This window comes from Oculina patagonica, chromosome 13 (assembly GCF_052425735.1).
Source record: "Oculina patagonica isolate OP01 chromosome 13, crgOcupat, whole genome shotgun sequence".
NCBI classification, from domain to species: Eukaryota; Metazoa; Cnidaria; class Anthozoa; order Scleractinia; family Oculinidae; genus Oculina; species Oculina patagonica.
Window position 1 is genome coordinate 16,241,415 of NC_135770.1, and position 19,735 is coordinate 16,261,149.

At 38.6% G+C, this 19,735-nt stretch overlaps 1 protein-coding gene and 1 long non-coding RNA gene across 2 annotated transcripts in view; one reads left to right on the top strand and one right to left on the bottom strand.

The window, feature by feature from the left end:
• LOC144634636 (protein NDRG3-like) overlaps window positions 1–19,735 on the top strand; it is a 139,426-nt gene that overhangs the window by 30,490 nt on the left and 89,201 nt on the right. The gene's annotated exons all lie outside the window — the stretch shown is intronic.
• On the bottom strand, window positions 4,165–6,169 carry LOC144634749 (uncharacterized). Its single transcript, XR_013567262.1, has 3 exons — window positions 5,888–6,169; window positions 5,179–5,266; window positions 4,165–4,591 (listed from the first exon to the last, which is right to left on the bottom strand). It is a non-coding gene; the product is annotated as an uncharacterized LOC144634749 (long non-coding RNA).

A 19,735-nucleotide genomic window follows, 5' to 3' on the forward strand; every position in this document is an offset into this window, starting at 1 on the left:
AGCTAGAAGTATCCACGTTACTAGATATTTTCGGTTTACATTTTATCGAATGTTTTGTGGTGCAACATTCCTTTATTGCGATATTTTGTCCTTTTAAGCAATACTTTTACAAGCGAAGGTTTCACAGTAATGCGCTTGGGTGACGTGACAGCTTCCAGACTAAATCATACGGTCAACACTTTGTTAAATCCGAAGTTCCAGGCCCGTAGGGAGTGGGGTGCGATGGGTGCGTCCGCAATCCCCCCCCCCCCCCCACGAGCCTTGGAAGTCCGCTCATAGTGAAAAAAATATGTAAGAAATAAATGGAAATTGTAGTTCTGTACTTCGACTATTTACATTCAATATGGTCTTTTGTGTTGAAGGTCCACCATTTGTAGATTCCCGCCGCAAAAACCTGATCGCAGGTTAATTTTGGACCAAATTGTGTGATGCTAGGTTAATTCCAACGAAAAATTCTACCCAATGGCCTTCATAGCTGTCATAGTCGAACCGTTCGAAGTGCCATTAATATTCTCAGACGCTACCAAACTGAAAGAGAGGAGACTGGGTACTTGCTGGGCTCGGAAGCACCCAAAAAGGTTGGAGCGTGCCACAGTGTAAAAGATCAACAAACCGACTCCGGCTGATTTATGTAATTACCATTTGACATTGACCATTTGACTTCGAGGTGTTATCCACGCAGACTGTCATACTGAACGATGATGTTTTTAAATTTTATTGAATTTTTAAATTGTTGTTATAATAGTGAATTTTTTTATCTTCTTAATATTTTTAGGATGTCTTTTTATATGTCTTTTTTAAATTTTAATTTGTACACGGCCTCACAAGCTTTTAGCTTTAAACTTTTTACCGTGGTTAAATAAAGTTGTTATTATTATTATTACTATTATTATTATTATTATTATTATTACTAAAATGAAGAATCCTATCATTTTCGCTTGTTTTCCATCTATGTACTGCCGTCATTGTTAGCTAAATAAATTGTAAATTGCGTCTGTTTGTACCAGAATTATTGTCATCGTTACCTTCACTTTAACCTGCCTTCTTCCTCAACAAACTGGCTTCAAAACGAACGAAATGCTGTCTCAGATAACCTATTTTTTCAAAATTTCCTGGGGGAGGATACCCGCCTGCGGCGCTCATACGCACCTCATCCCCCCCCTCCCCCACTCACTTACGGGCCTGCGAATCTGTCGTTAAACATTTACATCCGTCGTTCCGCTTAGACTGAAGTCTGCTATTTCTCAAGTACCCGTTAGTGGTGTTTTGATTACCGGTAAGTGTTTGGGCAACGAAAAAGCCATTTAATATACAGTCTCGTAGGGACAACGTAATCGACCAGCGACAGGACGTTCTCATTAGAGTCCTTCGCGATCAAAAAGCTAAATAGAACAATCTGATGTGGTGCTAAGTGGTCTTGTGTGGCTTGCGTGTGTTTGAGAAAAGTCAATTACAACAGGAGCGTTAAATGAACAAGCTTTAAAGAATAAGGAAAAAGGAGATCCTACATCGTTCTGACGCTTCTTAGCAATCATTCCGGACAAAAAAACAAAGCAATTCAAAATCCGTACATTCGATTTGCTCCAATCTTTCCTGAAGCACACACCATAAATTGCGAAGAGACTCGATTGAACGAGTCGATCGACCAGCTGAGGTGAAAGTTCCACAACACGGGCAAATTACGCGCAGGATTTACATATTGACATTCATCACTCCCGATTGGTCTTTAAACAATAGAACAACCTCGTCCCCAGGGCCTTCTCAAGATGGTCACGTGTCCTAAAAATATTTTTTATTAATCCTATTAATCACAAAATTGGGTCTCGTGGAGTGTTCTAGCGCCCCCCGGGGGGGGACTCCCATATGAAACGGACGGGGATGCTCGTCGGAAATTTTGAAAAGAACCCCTAAAAGAGACCAATCTGGGTGTGGCTCAAGCCTTTCTTGACCCCTAAAAGATACAAAAAAACTAAGAATGGAGTTTATATTTGTATATTTCTTCGTGTGTAACCCTAAACGAGACCATTATGGCTAAAAATATTGGCGTTTTGGGCGTTTTTTTCCGGAACACCCTAAGCGAGACCAAAAGTCCGAAATTTACACCCCTAAGCGAGACGACGAGCATCCCCGTCACTTTCATATGCGAGTCCCCCCCCCGGGTAGCGCCCATTGTGTTATAGGGTCTTCCACCAAGACGGCTGTGGCACTTCCCTGTCATAACCCTGGTAATGCAGCCTGTTGCAGCTTAGTGACAACGGCATAAGGTGAGTGTCCGGCGCCTTTATACAAATAACGGGACTCGACGTCTAAGGAAAGGATACCCCGACAGAAAAGTTTGCCCATTCAGGTTGGAGATTGGGCACGGCGCCAATCCCTCATCCCGTAAAAAATTAGCGATAAAGGAAACCAATAATTCTTTAGAAATAAATGAAAAGAAAGGAGCAGCTAATGACTAACACAAAATACAATTCAGACAGCACTTGGTACAACTTGCATTTATTCCTATTTGATTTAAGCTTACAACATCTTTTACCTGTTACAGTTTCCGAGTTTTCAAAATAAAGAATACTGGATTTACAGCGCGACTAGTGTAATGGCCATGTTAACAAACAAGTAAAAATCGATCAGGAACGACCACACTTGCATTTAATTTCAACACACTTTTACAGGGAAATTATACGCAACTGCAAAGCAAGTTTAGTCTATGACTTCTTCAGTTGGTTGCCATGTAAGAGTTGAATCTGAGTTGACTTTATGTACCAAGTATGAAAAATACCTTGATATCAGGTTCCAAACAATGTACCTAGTTTTAGTTTTTTAAATTCTATAGCAAATTAATAATTTCTAACTAAAGGTTTAAAGTAAATACATTAAGATTAAGACGAGCAATTAAACTACATATGGTTTCAATGAATTTAAAATTTTCAGATTTTTTAAATGAATGTGTATGTTCTGTAACTTTATTGCTTATCTTTCTCTTTAAGTATCTCTCATTATTTTTATTTTCTCTTTAAGTATTTTTTTTTATATAACACATAAAGATTTTAAATAAATAAATAAATCCCGGGGGGGGGACTCGCATATGAAAGTGACGGGGATGCTCGTCGTCTCGCTTAGGGGTGTAAATTTCGGACTTTTGGTCTCGCTTAGGGTGTTCCGGAAAAAAACGCCCAAAACGCCAATATTTTTAGCCATAATGGTCTCGTTTAGGGTTACACACGAAGAAATATACAAATATAAACTCCATTCTTAGTTTTTTTGTATCTTTTAGGGGTCAAGAAAGGCTTGAGCCACACCCAGATTGGTCTCTTTTAGGGGTTCTTTTCAAAATTTCCGACGAGCATCCCCGTCCGTTTCATATGGGAGTCCCCCCCCCGGGAAATAAATCAAGATTGAGTCAAGCAATTGAACTACACAAGGTTTCAATGAACATAAAACCCTGCACATTAACATTTGTAAAATTTTCAAATGTAAATTTGCATGCCGGCATGGGGTCATTGAAATGTTGTGTTCTCTCATTGTTCATCTTCTCTTAAAGTATTTATTTACACACGTTCTGTTGGTTATTTTTTTTAAATAGCTGTTGTCATTTGGAAGCTGCATGGTAACAAGATTAACATTTCAGGCCTAGTGGCATAAAGTCATCCCTGATTCAAATCTATTAACAATGGAACAACCTGAAGAGGTGATCTATCGCCAAAACTGGATATAAAGTCACATCATTGTATTATGTAAATGTGTGTTGAAAGTAAAAGTAATTAAAAAACTAATTCATAAAGAAAATACAAAAGAAATTAATGTTTAATGAGTGTCTTTATATCTGATAGACACGGCTCAACATTACATCCAATTTTCTAGGCCAAATTAAATAACCCCAAATCTAAATATTAGTGCAAGAATGAGTTGATCTACATCAAAACACTGCTGCTCATTTATTAAACCATTTCCAAATCGAGACACTATTTCAATTCTCATTACCAATTGCCATACATTTCTTTTATTATAGGAATATAACGAAGCATTTTAACAACGCAAACAAAATTTACATGTTATAAAACTAAAGCGAATTTATGAAAAGTTCTGGTATAATGCTTATAGTAAACATGTTTACATCAATAAAATTAATGCGAATTTCGCGTTAAAAACATGCATGTATCATTAATTTCCTATAATAAGGTATGTCCTGAGAATTTCATGGTTTAATTATCAAGTCAGTTTTCTCTCGTTGATGATTGTCTTTGTTCTGATCTCCACTTGACTGATGGACAGTGGACCAACAAATTGTTAGGAGAAACCAGCAGTTGATCACTTGATCTTCTCAGTCATGTTCATCAGTAGAAATCCTGTCTGATTCTGAGACAAAACAATTATCCAACTGACCACATCCCTGTTCTTTCACAAATTATCTCCACTGCATGCCGTTTTGTTTGGGTGTGGTTGTATGTACTGCATTAAGTGTTGGTGAGTTCTACATTGGCCTTCTTCTAAGGACTTTGTTTGGGTGTGGTTGTATGTACTGCATTTAGTGTTGGTGAGTTCTACATTGGCCTTCTTCTAAGGACTTTGTTTGACATGCACTGCACAATAGAGCCTGCAATAAAGCAAGATGAAAAAGCTATAGATTTGCAAGCAACAATCCACAAATACAAGAACTTTCTCTGTGGAAATGTACCGACGTACCAATAAGAGCGACTACCTAAATGAGGTCACCCTTTACATAAATAACCAATAACAGTAAATTACAAAGACCTAATATTAGCTATGGCTCATTTCTAAAAGGTTTTTTCCTATAAGCTCCAGCCCAGATGTAAAACCCCCCCACCCCCGTCCAGCCCCATCTCCCAATACTGCTCCAAATATTAAAATAAGAACCTCAACCTGGAAATAAGCTAACTCCTATTTTTATGCCCATCCCAAACTGGTACATGCTTAGGGATTTGATAAGTGGAAGATTACAGTGTACTTGTCAATCACAGGTTATCCCCAAGTATTTTTGTCTGCAGTTTGGTCTCTCTTGCATCCTTGAGTCTTGAGAGGCAATTTCAAATTAGTGTCTTGCACAGCAGATCTTTCAATCGAAAGTCTTGCACACTTATCACCATTTGCAGACTGCACCTCCATTATCAGTACCTTCAAGCTCTTCAAATAATAATTGCATTGAACAAATTATTCACATACCCGGAGATTTGTAAATTGTCAGGTACAGTCCACATACACCATCGCACAACTGATTGAAACTGCCGCATTAAATGATGGTAATTAAATGCTACAAAAACAAAAAAAAAATTAAATTATTATTTGTTACTAAGGTCACAGGATTACCATCATCTGTTTGTGAGGTCACAGCATGCCCAGATAAAAATTCAAATTTATTCACTAATTGCTATAATTGCTGGGTATTTGTAATAAAATAAGATAAAGTTTATTTTTGTGCCTTTTTTTGGTGATTTGAAACATGTGAGAGCACTTGAATGAGTTTAAGTTTTCCACCTAGAAGTGTACAGAATACAAATGTTTACACAAGGCATGCAACTAATTGACATCAAGAAATCCAGTACCGCCTGTGGAATGTAGCCCAAAAAACAAATTTCCTCAACTTGCTTTCATGGGAGATCTTGGTCCTTGAAAGAACAGACTTCAAACTTCAGTGTGGCCTAATTTGAGAGTGATCAGCTCACATCGTTGTACGTTTAAACAAACTGGAATATCAAATAAAGTGGTACATTTGTTGATTTACGATGATCTGTACCACCAGCTGGGACAATAATTGTCCCATAAATTATAATATATCTTTTCTGGGTGACCATTGAAGAATTTTGAAGTTTGCAGAATACCTTCAAGCACTTCAAATAATAACTACTATACATTGTATAAATTACTCACATACCCAGGAGATGTGTCAATTATCAGGTACTCCAGATCACCACATTGCACATGTGATAGAAACTTTCTGACTTAAGATTGCTGCTACAAATAATAATAATTATAACTGTTACTTGAAGGTCAGTGGTGTGTGGTAAAATAGAGACAGTGTAATATATTTTCTGGGTGACCAAGAGTTTTGACTGAAGCCTTGCAAAAGAAATCCAGACTTATTGGGTTGTTCGTCATGCATCGGGGGTCCAAGTCTGACAAGTCAAGTCAATTATTTTATGCTGTTTCAAGGAAATGGCATCTCAGTTGATCTAGTGTGTATATGCCAAGTAAATTGCAAAAATCTTATTTCTCTGAATTTCAACAAAGCAGGCAATTTGATTTCGCACATTTACTTGTTCACCTACTCAATCTAAGTTTCTGCAAGTGATACAATGTACATTTCAGTTTTTTACCAATGAATGACTGCAATTTCTTTTTGTTTCACAAAATCCACAAGAATTGATTCCACAGAGAAAACAAGAATCCCATTAAGTGTTTTGTGAAATCCTAGTTCAGTTACAAATGAAGACTTGAACTGTAGTTTCTTATTTAGCAGCAATAACTTAATTGATAGCAGATGATCTAGCTAGAGTACCTGTTCTCAGCTGTTCCTTTTCTTTAAAGCCCACAAGAAGCTGTGAACCCTTATAATAAAGTTGGGAAGAAGAAAAGATGAAAACAAAATATGAATGACATGATATAGCAGCAGAATAAGGAAATGGGAATGAACACGTCGCTATCATGCATGTTCCTTGGCAAACATGTAGGCTTTAAGGAAAAGCATATATATCTGTATTTTCAGGCCACTTCATAGAATTGTTCAGTAGACACACAAATTTGTCCAAAAAATAAGTGTGGTTTTTAAGGTCATCTCAATGTCACAAAATATGAATGACATGAAATAGCAGAATAAGGAAATGGGAATGAACATGCTGCTATCATGCATGTTCCTTGGCAAACATATTTTCCACAAGGTAATTTCAATGTCACATGTCAAGTCTCAGTTGGTCACAAGACACAACCCAGCCATTGACATACCACCCATGACCCAACAACATGTATTTATACCACTTAGGTTGCAATTGGGGTAGAACCTAGAGGAATTGAGCTGTGATAATGTCTTTTCCCTCGATAAAATCATCCTACGTATACTTGGCTCAGCCAGGTCAACATCTCTAGACCTGGAAGAATAAGGAAAACACAATGCAGATTGACCATTAATAACATGTTCAGATGTTTAATTGCTGTAATAACATATTACTTGAAGACACTTGACTCCAATTTTATAGATGATGATGATGTTTATGTCAATTAATTAGCAAAACGAAACACAATGAATTACTAGAAAAGACACAAACTAAGACAGATCTCAAGCAAATCGAAAGGCAATGACAATGAGTAACAAAACAACACTAAACAACAAAAATTAAACAATTAATAAGGGGTAATGCAGTCACACTAGGTTTCCATTAGGCACCTTAGCCTTAAAGGAGTCAAGGAATTAATACAACATAATATAACAAGATATGTGCACAATAAGAACCAGAATAATAAAGCATAATATAACAAGACTAGCGACCAATAGGAACAAGAAAAATACAACAAAATATAACAAGATATGTGACCAACAACAACTAGTATAATACAACATAATAGAAGAATTAAGATGAGTGCGCAATAACGGGCAATAGCAACCAGAATGATATAACAAAATACAAAGATGTCAGTGTGCAATAGCACACAGAACCGAAACTTAACGCATAATATAACAGCATTAATGTGCACCAGACACCTAAAAAATACAACAGAGTATAACAACTTAAAAGCGCAACAGAAACGTGAAAAATACTAAAGCAATAGACCGCGCTTTCTAAATCTCGAGCCGCAGGCGAGTGATTTACAAGCTTTTCGAGTGTTAATTCTCCCAACATCCCAAGTTGTTTTATTACGCCAGTAAAGCCCTAGAAAGTGCGATTTATTGCTTTTATGAAATTACTATAGAAAACTTTCGTCAAAGACATAGGAATCTATTTTATATTTCGTGATTAAATGTCTTATTCTCAACAAGTTCATCGGATGACGGTAAACCAATCACAGCGGCTAAAAGAATAAAACACAGGTTCAGCTCCGCACACAAAATTCACGGATCGACGAGCAAAAACGTTCAAAAGTTGTCTTAAAGCTATAGAAGTCTTAAGAAAGGAAAGAAAAAATGCAAACTGACATACATACCTAACTGCGCACTACACACTGAAAAATACAACATGATATACATACCTAGCTGCGCACTAAACACCTGAAAAATACAACATGACATACATACCTAGCTGCGCACTAAACACCTGAAAAATACAACATGACATACATACCTAACTGCGCACTACACACCTAAAAAATACAACATGACATACAAACCTTGCTGCGCATCACACACCTGAAAGATAAAACATGGTATACATACCTAACTGCGCACTACACACCTGAAAAATACAACATGTCATACATACCTAACTGCGCACTACACACCTGAAAAATACAACATGAACTACATACCTAGTTGCGCACTACACACCTGAAAAGTACAACAAGACATACATACCTAGTTGCGCACTGCACACCTGAAAAATACAACAAGACATACATACCTAGTAGCGCACTACACACCTGAAAAAAAAAACAAGACATACATACCTAGTTGCGCACTACACACCTGAAAAATACAACAAGACATACATACCTAGTAGCGCACTACACACCTGAAAAATACAACAAGACATACATACCTAGTAGCGCACTGCACACCTGAAAAATACAACAAGACATACATACCTAATTGCGCACTGTACACCTGAAAAATACAACAAGACATACATACCTAGTAGCGCACTGCACACCTGAAAAATACAACAAGACCTACATACCTAGTTGCGCACTGCACACCTGAAAAATACAACAAGACATACATACCTAGTAGCGCACTGTACACCTGAAAAATACAACAAGACATACATACCTAATTGCGCACTGTACACCTGAAAAATACAACAAGACATACATACCTAGTTGCGCACTGCACACCTGAAAAATACAACAAGACATACATACCTAGTAGCGCACTACACACCTGAAAAATACAACAAGACATACATAACTAGTAGCGCACTGCACACCTGAAAAATACAACAAGACATACATACCTAGTTGCGCACTGCACACCTGAAAAATACAACAAGACCTACATACCTAATTGCGCACTGCACACCTGAAAAATACAAAAAGACATACATACCTAGTTGCGCACTGCACACCTGAAAAATACAACAAGACATACATACCTAGTAGCGCACTGCACACCTGAAAAATACAACAAGACATACATACCTAGTAGCGCACTGCACACCTGAAAAATACAACAAGACATACATACCTAGTAGCGCACTGCACACCTGAAAAATACAACAAGACATACATACCTAATTGCGCACTGCACACCTAAAAAATACAACAAGACATACATACTTCATTGCGCACTGCACACCTGAAAAATACAACAAGACATACATACCTAGTTGCGCACTGCACACCTGAAAAATACAACAAGACATACATACCTAGTAGCGCACTACACCCCTGAAAAATACAACAAGACATACATACCTAGTTGCGCACTACACACCTGAAAAATACAACAAGACATACATACCTAATTGCGCACTGCACACCTGAAAAATACAAAAAGACATACATACCTAGTTGCGCACTGCACACTTGAAAAATACAACAAGACATACATACCTAGTTGCGCACTGCACACCTGAAAAATACAACAAGACCTACATACCTAATTGCGCACTGCACACCTGAAAAATACAACAAGACATACATACCTAGTTGCGCACAACACACCTGAAAAATACAACAAGACATACATACCTAGTTGCGCACTGCACACCTGAAAAATACAACAAGACATACATACCTAGTAGCGCACTGCACACCTGAAAAATACAACAAGACATACATACCTAGTTGCGCACTGCACACCTGAAAAATACAACAAGACATACATACCTAGTTGCGCACTGCACACCTGAAAAATACAACAAGACATACATACCTAGTTGGGCACTGCACACCTGAAAAATACAACAAGACATACATACCTAATTGCGCACTGCACACCTGAAAAATACAAAAAGACATACATACCTAGTTGCGCACTGCACACCTGAAAAATACAACAAGACATACATACCTAGTTGCGCACTACACACCTGAAAAATACAACAAGACATACATACCTAGTTGCGCACTACACACCTGAAAAATACAACAAGACATACATACATAGTTGCGCACTACACACCTGAAAAATACAACAAGACATATATACCTAGTTGCGCACTGCACACCTGAAAAATACAACAAGACATACATACCTAGTTGCGCAATGCACACCTGAAAAATACAACAAGACATACATACCTAGTAGCGCACTACACACCTGAAAAATACAACAAGACATACATACCTAGTAGCGCACTGCACACCTGAAAAATACAACAAGACATAAATACCTAGTTGCGCACTGCACACCTGAAAAATACAACAAGACATACATACCTAGTTGCGCACTGCACACCTGAAAAATACAACAAGACATACATACCTAGTTGCGCACTACACACCTGAAAAATACAACAAGACATACATACCTAGTTGCGCACTACACACCTGAAAAATACAACAAGACATACATACCTAGTTGCGCACTACACACCTGAAAAATACAACAAGACATACATACCTAGTAGCGCACTGCACACCTGAAAAATACAACAAGACATACATACCTAATTGCGCACTGCACACCTGAAAAATACAACAAGACATACATACCTAGTTGCGCACTGCACACCTGAAAAATACAACAAGACATACATACCTAGTAGCGCACTACACACCTGAAAAATACAACAAGACATACATACCTAGTAGCGCACTGCACACCTGAAAAATACAACAAGACATACATACCTAATTGCGCACTGCACACCTAAAAAATACAACAAGACATACATACCTTAGTTGCGCACTGCACACCTGAAAAATACAACAAGACATACATACCTAGTTGCGCACTGCACACCTGAAAAATACAACAAGACATACATACCTAGTAGCGCACTGCACACCTGAAAAATACAACAAGACATACATACCTAGTAGCGCACTACACACCTGAAAAATACAACAAGACATACATACCTAGTTGCGCACTACACACCTGAAAAATACAACAAGACATACATACCTAGTTGCGCACTGCACACCTGAAAAATACAACAAGACATACATACCTAGTTACGCACTACACACCTGAAAAATACAACAAGACATACATACCTAATTGCGCACTGCACACCTGAAAAATACAACAAGACATACATACCTAGTTGCGCACTACACACCTGAAAAATACAACAAGACATACATACCTAGTTGCGCACTGCACACCTGAAAAATACAACAAGACATACATACCTAGTAGCGCACTGCACACCTGAAAAATACAACAAGACATACATACCTAATTGCGCACTGCACACCTGAAAAATACAACAAGACATACATACCTAGTTGCGCACTGCACACCTGAAAAATACAACACGACATACATACCTAGTAGCGCACTACACACCTGAAAAATACAACAAGACATACATACCTAGTTGCGCACTACACACCTGAAAAATACAACAAGACATACATACCTAGTTGCGCACAGCAAACCTGAAAAATACAACAAGACATACATACCTAATTGCGCTCTGCACACCTGAAAAATACAACAAGACATACATACCTAGTTGCGCACCACACACCTGAAAAATACAACAAGACATACATACCTAGTAGCGCACTACACACCTGAAAAATACAACAAGACATACATACCTAGTTGCGCACTACACACCTGAAAAATACAACAAGACATACATACCTAGTTGCGCACTGCAAACCTGAAAAATACAACAAGACATACATACCTAATTGCGCACTGCACATCTAAAAAATACAACAAGACATACATACCTAGTTGCGCACTACACACCTGAAAAATACAACAAGACCTACATACCTAATTGCGCACTGCACACCTGAAAAATACAAAAAGACATACATACCTAGTTGCGCACTGCACACCTGAAAAATACAACAAGACATACATACCTAGTAGCGCACACACACCAGAAAAATACAACAAGACATACATACCTAGTAGCGCACTGCACACCTGAAAAATACAACAAGACATACATACCTAATTACGCACTGCACACTTGAAAAATACAACAAGACATACATACCTAGTTGCGCACTGCACACCTGAAAAATACAACAAGACATACATACCTAGTAGCGCACTACACACCTGAAAAATACAACAAGACATACATACCTAGTAGCGCACTGCACACCTGAAAAATACAACAAGACATACATACCTAGTAGCGCACTACACACCTGAAAAATACAACAAGACATACATACCTAGTTGCGCACTACACACCTGAAAAATACAACAAGACATACATACCTAGTTGCGCACTGCACACCTGAAAAATACAACAAGACATACATACCTAGTTACGCACTACACACCTGAAAAATACAACAAGACATACATACCTAATTGCGCACTGCACACCTAAAAAATACAACAAGACATACATACCTAGTTGCGCACTACACACCTGAAAAATACAACAAGACATACATACCTAGTTGCGCACTGCACACCTGAAAAATACAACAAGACAAACATACCTAGTTGCGCACTGCACACCTGAAAAATACAACAAGACATACATACCTAGTAGCGCACGCAGACCTGAAAAAAAAAACAAGACATACATACCTAATTGCGCACTGCACACCTGAAAAATACAACACGACATACATACCTAGTAGCGCACTACACACCTGAAAAATACAACAAGACATACATACCTAGTTGCGCACTGCACACCTGAAAAATACAACAAGACATACATACTTAGTTGCGCACTGCGCACCTGAAAAATACAACAAGACATACATACCTAGTTGCGCACTACACACCTGAAAAATACAACAAGACATACATACCTAGTTGCGCACTGCACACCTGAAAAATACAACAAGACATACATACCTAGTAGCGCACTACACACCTGAAAAATACAACAAGACATACATACCTAGTTGCGCACTGCACACCTGAAAAATACAACAAGACATACATACCTAGTTGCGCACTGCACACCTGAAAAATACAACAAGACATACATACCTAGTAGCGCACTACACACCTGAAAAATACAACAAGACATACATACCTAGTTGCGCACTGCACACCTGAAAAATACAACAAGACATACATACCTAATTGCGCACTGCATATCTGAAAAATACAACAAGACATACATACCTAGTTGCGCACTACACACCTGAAAAATACAACAAGACCTACATACCTAATTGCGCACTGCACACCTGAAAAATACAACAAGACATACATACCTAGTTGCGCACTGCACACCTGAAAAATACAACAAGACATACATACCTAGTAGCGCACTACACACCTGAAAAATACAACAAGACATACATACCTAGTTGCGCACTACACACCTGAAAAATACAACAAGACATACATACCTAGTTGCGCACTGCACACCTGAAAAATACAACAAGACATACATACCTAGTTGCGCACTGCACACCTGAAAAATACAACACGACATACATACCTAGTAGCGCACTACACACCTGAAAAATACAACAAGACATACATACCTAGTTGCGCACTGCACACCTGAAAAATACAACAAGACATACATACCTAGTTGCGCACTGCACACCTGAAAAATACAACAAGACATACATACCTAGTTGCGCACTACACACCTGAAAAATACAACAAGACATACATACCTAGTTGCGCACTGCACACCTGAAAAATACAACAAGACATACATACCTAGTAGCGCACTACACACCTGAAAAATACAACAAGACATACATACCTAGTTGCGCACTACACACCTGAAAAATACAACAAGACATACATACCTAGTTGCGCACTACAAACCTGAAAAATACAACAAGACATACATACCTAATTGCGCACTGCACATCTGAAAAATACAACAAGACATACATACCTAGTTGCGCACTACACACCTGAAAAATACAACAAGACCTACATACCTAATTGCGCACTGCACACCTGAAAAATACAAAAAGACATACATACCTAGTTGCGCACTGCACACCTGAAAAATACAACAAGACATACATACCTAGTAGCGCACTACACACCTGAAAAATACAACAAGACATACATACCTAGTAGCGCACTACACACCTGAAAAATACAACAAGACATACATACCTAATTACGCACTGCACACCTGAAAAATACAACAAGACATACATACCTAGTTGCGCACTGCACACCTGAAAAATACAACAAGACATACATACCTAGTAGCGCACTACACACCTGAAAAATACAACAAGACATACATACCTAGTTGCGCACTGCACACCTGAAAAATACAACAAGACATACATACCTAGTAGCGCACTACACACCTGAAAAATACAACAAGACATACATACCTAGTTGCGCACTACACACCTGAAAAATACAACAAGACATACATACCTAGTTGCGCACTGCACACCTGAAAAATACAACAAGACATACATACCTAGTTACGCACTACACACCTGAAAAATACAACAAGACATACATACCTAATTGCGCACTGCACACCTAAAAAATACAACAAGACATACATACCTAGTTGCGCACTACACACCTGAAAAATACAACAAGACATACATACCTAGTTGCGCACTGCACACCTGAAAAATACAACAAGACATACATACCTAGTTGCGCACTGCACACCTGAAAAATACAACAAGACATACATACCTAGTAGCGCACTGCAGACCTGAAAAAAAAAAACAAGACATACATACCTAATTGCGCACTGCACACCTGAAAAATACAACACGACATACATACCTAGTAGCGCACTACACACCTGAAAAATACAACAAGACATACATACCTAGTTGCGCACTGCACACCTGAAAAATACAACAAGACATACATACTTAGTTGCGCACTGCGCACCTGAAAAATACAACAAGACATACATACCTAGTTGCGTACTACACACCTGAAAAATACAACAAGACATACATACCTAGTTGCGCACTGCACACCTGAAAAATACAACAAGACATACATACCTAGTAGCGCACTACACACCTGAAAAATACAACAAGACATACATACCTAGTTGCGCACTGCACACCTGAAAAATACAACAAGACATACATACCTAGTTGCGCACTGCACACCTGAAAAATACAACAAGACATACATACCTAGTAGCGCACTGCACACCTGAAAAAAAAAAAAACAAGACATACATACGTAATTGCGCACTGCACACCTAAAAAATACAACACGACATACATACCTAGTAGCGCACTACACACCTGAAAAATACAACAAGACATACATACCTAGTTGCGCACTGCACACCTGAAAAATACAACAAGACATACATACTTAGTTGCGCACTGCGCACCTGAAAAATACAACAAGACATACATACCTAGTTGCGCACTACACACCTGAAAAATACAACAAGACATACATACCTAGTTGCGCACTGCACACCTGAAAAATACAACAAGCCAACATACCTAGTTGCGCACCACACGAAAAATACAAAAACATACATACCTAGTAGCGCCCCACACGAAAAAACAAAACAAAACATACATACCTAGTTGCGCACACACACCGAAAAAAAACAAGACAACAACCTAATTGCGCACTGCACACCTGAAAAATACAACAAGACATACATACCTAGTAGCGCACACACACCGAAAAAACAAAACAAAACATACATACCTGTGCGCAACACACCTGAAAAAAAAACAAGACATACATACCTAATTGCGCACTGCACACCTGAAAAATACAACACGACATACATACCTAGTAGCGCACTGCACACCTGAAAAATACAACAAGACATACATACCTAGTTGCGCACTGCACACCTGAAAAATACAACAAGACATACATACTTAGTTGCGCACTGCGCACCTGAAAAATACAACAAGACATACATACCTAGTTGCGCACTACACACCTGAAAAATACAACAAGACATACATACCTAGTTGCGCACTGCACACCTGAAAAATACAACAAGACATACATACCTAGTAGCGCACTACACACCTGAAAAATACAAAACAAAACATACATACCTAGTTGCGCACTGCAAACCTGAAAAATACAACAAGACATACATACCTAATTGCGCACTGCACACCTGAAAAATACAACAAGACATACATACCTAGTTGCGCACTGCACACCTGAAAAATACAACAAGACATACATACCTAGTTGCGTACTACACACCTGAAAAATACAACAAGACATACATACCTAGTAGCGCACTGCAGACCTGAAAAAAAAAACAAGACATACATACCTAATTGCGCACTGCACACCTGAAAAATACAACACGACATACATACCTAGTAGCGCACTACACACCTGAAAAATACAACAAGACATACATACCTAGTTGCGCACTACACACCTGAAAAATACAACAAGACATACATACCTAGTTGCGCACTACACACCTGAAAAATACAACAAGACATACATACCTAGTTGCGCACTGCACACCTGAAAAATACAACAAGACATACATACCTAGTAGCGCACTACACACCTGAAAAATACAACAAGACATACATACCTAGTTGCGCACTGCACACCTGAAAAATACAACAAGACATACATACCTAGTTGCGCACTGCACACCTGAAAAATACAACAAGACATACATACCTAGTAGCGCACTGCACACCTGAAAAAAAACAACAAGACATACATACCTAGTAGCGCACTACACACCTGAAAAATACAACAAGACATACATACCTAGTTGCGCACTGCACACCTGAAAAATACAACAAGACATACATACTTAGTTGCGCACTGCGACCTGAAAAATACAACAAGACATACATACCTAGTTGCGCACTACACACCTGAAAAATACAACAAGACATACATACCTAGTTGCGCACTGCACACCTGAAAAATACAACAAGCAACATACCTAGTTGCGCACTCACACCTGAAAAATACAAAAACATACATACCGTAGCGCCCACACACTGAAAAAACAAAACAAAACATACATACCTAGTTGCGCACTACACACCTGAAAAATAAAACAAGACATACATACCTAATTGCGCACTGCACACCTGAAAAATACAACAAGACATACATACCTAGTAGCGCACTACACACCTGAAAAAACAAAACAAAACATACATACCTAGTTGCGCACTACACACCTGAAAAAAAAAACAAGACATACATACCTAATTGCGCACTGCACACCTGAAAAATACAACACGACATACATACCTAGTAGCGCACTGCACACCTGAAAAATACAACAAGACATACATACCTAGTTGCGCACTGCACACCTGAAAAATACAACAAGACATACATACTTAGTTGCGCACTGCGCACCTTAAAAATACAACAAGACATACATACCTAGTTGCGCACTACACACCTGAAAAATACAACAAGACATACATACCTAGTTGCGCACTGCACACCTGAAAAATACAACAAGACATACATACCTAGTAGCGCACTACACACCTGAAAAAACAAAACAAAACATACATACCTAGTTGCGCACTGCAAACCTGAAAAATACAACAAGACATACATACCTAATTGCGCACTGCACACCTGAAAAATACAACAAGACATACATATCTAGTTGCGCACTGCACACCTGAAAAATACAACAAGACATACATACCTAGTTGCGTACTACACACCTGAAAAATACAACAAGACATACATACCTAGTTGCGCACTGCACACCTGAAAAATACAACAAGACATATATACCTAGTAGCGCACTGCACACCTAAAAAATACAACAAGACATACATACCTAGTAGCGCACTACACACCTGAAAAATACAACAAGACATACATACCTAGTAGCGCACTGCACACCTGAAAAATACAACAAGACATACATACCTAGTTGCGCACTACACACCTGAAAAATACAACAAGACATACATACCTAGTTGCGCACTACACACCTGAAAAATACAACAAGACATACATACCTAGTTGCGCACTACACACCTGAAAAATACAACAAGACATATATACCTAGTAGCGCACTGCACACCTGAAAAATACAACAAGACATACATACCTAGTTGCGCACTGCACACCTGAAAAATACAACAAGACATACATACCTAGTTACGCACTACACACCTGAAAAATACAACAAGACATACATACCTAGTAGCGCACTACACACCTGAAAAATACAACAAGACATACATACCTAGTAGCGCACTGCACACCTGAAAAATACAACAAGACATACATACCTAATTGCGAACTGCACACCTGAAAAATACAACAAGACATACATACCTAGTTGCGCACTGCACACCTGAAAAATACAACACGACATACATACCTAGTAGCGCACTACACACCTGAAAAATACAACAAGACATACATACCTAGTTGCGCACAACACACCTGAAAAATACAACAAGACATACATACCTAGTTGCGCACTGCAAACCTGAAAAATACAACAAGACATACATACCTAATTGCGCACTGCACACCTGAAAAATACAACAAGACATACATACCTAGTTGCGCACTACACACCTGAAAAATACAACAAGACATACATACCTAGTAGCGCACTACACACCTGAAAAATACAACAAGACATACATACCTAGTTGCGCACTACACACCTGAAAAATACAACAAGACATACATACCTAGTTGCGCACTGCAAACCTGAAAAATACAACAAGACATACATACCTAATTGCGCACTGCAAACCTGAAAAATACAACAAGACATACATACCTAGTTGCGCACTACACACCTGAAAAATACAACAAGACATACATACCTAGTTGCGCACTGCACACCTGAAAAATACAACAAGACATACATACTTAGTTGCGCACTGCGACCTGAAAAATACAACAAGACATACATACCTAATTGCGCACTGCAAATCTGAAAAATACAACACGACATACATACCTAGTAGCGCACTACACACCTGAAAAATACAACAAGACATACATACCTAGTTGCGCACTGCACACCTGAAAAATACAACAAGACATACATACTTAGTTGCGCACTGCGACCTGAAAAATACAACAAGACATACATACCTAGTTGCGCACTACACACCTGAAAAATACAACAAGACATACATACCTAGTTGCGCACTGCACACCTGAAAAATACAACAAGCCAACATACCTAGTTGCGCACTGCACACCTGAAAAATACAACAAAACATACATACCTAGTAGCGCCCTACACACCTGAAAAAACAAAACAAAACATACATACCTAGTTGCGCACTACACACCTGAAAAATAAAACAAGACATACATACCTAATTGCGCACTGCACACCTGAAAAATACAACAAGACATACATACCTAGTAGCGCACTACACACCTGAAAAAACAAAACAAAACATACATACCTAGTTGCGCACTACACACCTGAAAAAAAAACAAGACATACATACCTAATTGCGCACTGCACACCTGAAAAATACAACACGACATACATACCTAGTAGCGCACTGCACACCT